Below are 3,481 nucleotides of genomic sequence, written 5' to 3'. Positions count from 1 at the left end.
AGCAAATCTCAGTGAGAGAGCCAGAGAGGCCAGATCACATGAGTGCAATGACCCTTCCAGGTATTTACCAATTAGGTAAGGCACTCCTTTCCTAGGGACGTGAATTGAAGGAATTAGAAAGGTGGATGTTTTCTCCCCAGACCACCTGATGGTGGATGCAGGTTTTTTGAAGCCTGAAGCCTGTACAATTTGGATAGTCCTCTTTTATAAGGAAAAGAATATAAAATTATTAGTGCAAAATTAGGTAGAAGGTTTAGAAGAGGCCTGAGCAAGTGGAAGTCTTGAAACTTAAGCATTATAGCTTTACAGTAAATCCTCCTGTGCTCTTGAGAAGGTAGCAATACCTGTTTTAATACATGCATCAGTTAGGATGCTCTCAGACACAAACTTGCAAGCCAACCACCTGGAACTACCTTAAATAATAAAGAAGAGTAGTGGCTCACATTAATGAAGAGTCCAGCTGTTGGACAGTGCCGTGGTAGATCTAGCAGCTTAACAATGTCATAATGACCCAGTTTCTTTCCATCTCTCCTCTGTGCTGTCCAAAGTATCTATTCTTCCTTAGGCAGGTCCCTTCAGGTTCACAGCATGAATGCCAGCAGCAATGAGGACTATTAGCTAAACTTTTCCTGTTAGAAGATAAAGGACAACTTCAATCATAGAGCAAAATCTTGAGCTTCAGAAGATGGCCTGTTGGATTCAAGATTCTAAATGATTAAGGCTGGAGCCAAGCACTGTGGCAAGAAGGACAGGGCAACTTTAATGTTAGGCCAACTAGGGCCCGCATCCAGAGATCAGGATAAGGATATGGTTTATCCAAATCATGTGGCTGCTATATACTGGAGAAGTGGAACTGAGGTTGGTGAAACATCTACAGTATTAAACCAGACGTAAAAGAGTATGGAGAGTAGTAATCTAAATGTACTGAAAGTTTTCAAGGTACTCAGCTGATTTACATTTTCCCTTCCATCATTTTTCTCTACCACCAGACTAAAAGCCCCAGGAAGTCAGGGGCCATTTGTTCACTAGTTACCCAGCACCTAGTGTAAGTGCTCAAAATGTATTGTGAGAATACCTGAATTTACCACAAACTTATGAGAAACAACTGGCAGGAACATTAAATAGGTGTCTATAAGGGTTTATGTAAAAGCAAACTATATAAGAATATGAAATAAGAACAAGAACAAAAATATTAAGAGATTATTAGATTTGATCTCAATTGAATAATTTTCAGGTCAAAATCTCGTCTTATCAAAGAAAGGGGAAATAGGACAAAAGGATTTTTTTAAAGTAGGTCTTCAAACTAACATGCCTGAGGTGTCAGAGATTTAGTAAGACACTTAGTAAGGGGCGCCTGGGTGGCTCAGTGGGTTAAAGCCTCTGCTTTCAGCTCAGGTCATGATCCCAGGGTCCTGGTATGGAGCCCCGTATCGGGCTCTCTGCTCAGCAGGGAGCCTGCTTCCACCTCTCTCTCTCTGCCTGCCTCTCTGCCTGCTTGTGATCTCTGTCAAAAAAATAAATAAAATCTTTAAAAAAAAAAAAGTAAGATTTAGTAAGACATCAAAGACATGTGCAAAGTGAAGGATTATTAAGATGATCATTTTATGTTGACATAAGAAGGGACAACTTGATTCAGTCTGAGCACTAAGTTTGTAGTTGTGTAACAATGTAGTTGTGTAACAATGCCTTGAGCTGAATTTAATGATTTAACATGTTTTTCTATATACGTGTAAAACATAAAGCAAGTAAAATCTTTTTTAGTATGATAAAGTTACTGAAGGAAAAAATATTGTGTAGCAATTTTGCATGACTTCTGATTTCCCATTTTTCACATCTTTTATTCGCTCTAGTCCTACCTGAAAAGATGGACAGTAGTCGAAGTTTGGAAACTCAGATTATGTTTTAAGTATAGGAAGCCCTTTTTAAAATTAAACAACTTACTGGCAAATACTCCTGTAAAAGGTTTATTTTTTGAACTGAAACATTATATTTCTTGAATTTTTGAATATTCAGTTTTATTAAAGCAAGCCATACCTGTTCTGAGTAATGTGGTGTTATGTTCAGTAGAGTTCATCTAGGGTGGAGTGGTTAGATTGCAATGATTTTAAATCAAGGCTCCACCTCAGAAACCTAGGAATGTTAGTAGGAGATTTAAAAAGGTCCACAGCTTGCCAAGAACTTCAGCTATTCTGATAAACAGTTTGATTACTGATGCTTAGTCTTGCATACTAAACAGGTTATCCAAGTCTTAAACTTGATGCTTATTGTGAAGACAGTATTTGAATCACCCTTCCCACCAACATAGTCATTTATTTGTACATTTAAATGTCATTTTCTGTGAATATGTCAGTATGCCACAAAGCATGGCAAAGTTTCCTATGACCACATGCCTCACCTTGACTTTCTGCACACTTCTATTACTTAAGAATGGAGTAGGAAAAATTATATATATGTAAGAAAGAATGCATAAAATGGTATGTTTTGGGGCGCCTGGGTGGCTCAGTGGGTTAAAGCCTCTGCCTTCGGCTCAGATCATGATCCCAGAGTCCTGGGATCGAGCCCCACGTCAGGCTCTCTGCTCAGCAACCGCTGAGCAGAGAGCCTGCTTCCCCCCTCTCTCTGCCTGCCTCTCTGCCTATCTGTGATCTCTGTCTGTCAAATAAATAAACAAAATCTTTAAAAAATAGATTTAAATTTTTTAATTTGAAAACAACAGCATATAAAAGGCCTTTGAAAGTTGAATGCAAAATTATGTGAAAATTGTGCCCAAGAATTTTATGCCAATTGACATAATTTTTTTCTGGATAAAGAATCTGATTTTGCTAGACCACTTAACCATCCTCTCATAGGGAAAAAAATATGTTGGTAACATGTTTAAAGTGCCTTCGGTAGTATTTAAAGTGAACGATCTTCAAACCGAATAGCTATTTATATACTAAAAGAGGGGAATCCTCTGTCTGCACACTGATTTCAAGGTCCAAGATAATTCAATATATTCACAGAGTGAAGCCCTTTACAATGGCTGGTAATGGCCTATGTAATCTGTCTTACTCGAGTAACTCTTTCTGCTTGGACTTCATCTACTTCTTTTCCCTCTCTTACTTCTGATCTACCTATACCGACTTCCTTGCTATAGCCAAACATGCCAGGCATTCTCTTTTTTAAGCCTTTGTCCTAGCTGCTCCCTCTGCCTTGAACAATTCCTTAGATATCTGCTAGAAGAACTCCCTCACCTCCTTCAAATCTCTGCTCAGACTTAATTTTCTCAGTAATGCCTATCCTCCATCTTATTTAACATTGTGACTCTCCCCACTCTGGATCCCCCTTACACTGCTTTTTCTGCACCACATTTATCACCTTATAACATACTGTATAAATTTTCTTATATATTGTATTTATTGTCCATTTCTCATCTAGAATGTAAGCCTCATGAGAGAAGGACTTTGTCTTTTTGGTTGCCTGCTTAACCTCAGTCAGTGTC

Source organism: Martes martes (genome assembly GCF_963455335.1).
Source record: "Martes martes genome assembly, chromosome: 2".
NCBI lineage: Eukaryota > Metazoa > Chordata > Mammalia > Carnivora > Mustelidae > Martes > Martes martes.
The sequence above is the reverse complement of the archived record's forward strand: the minus strand, read 5'-3'. Positions refer to the sequence as shown.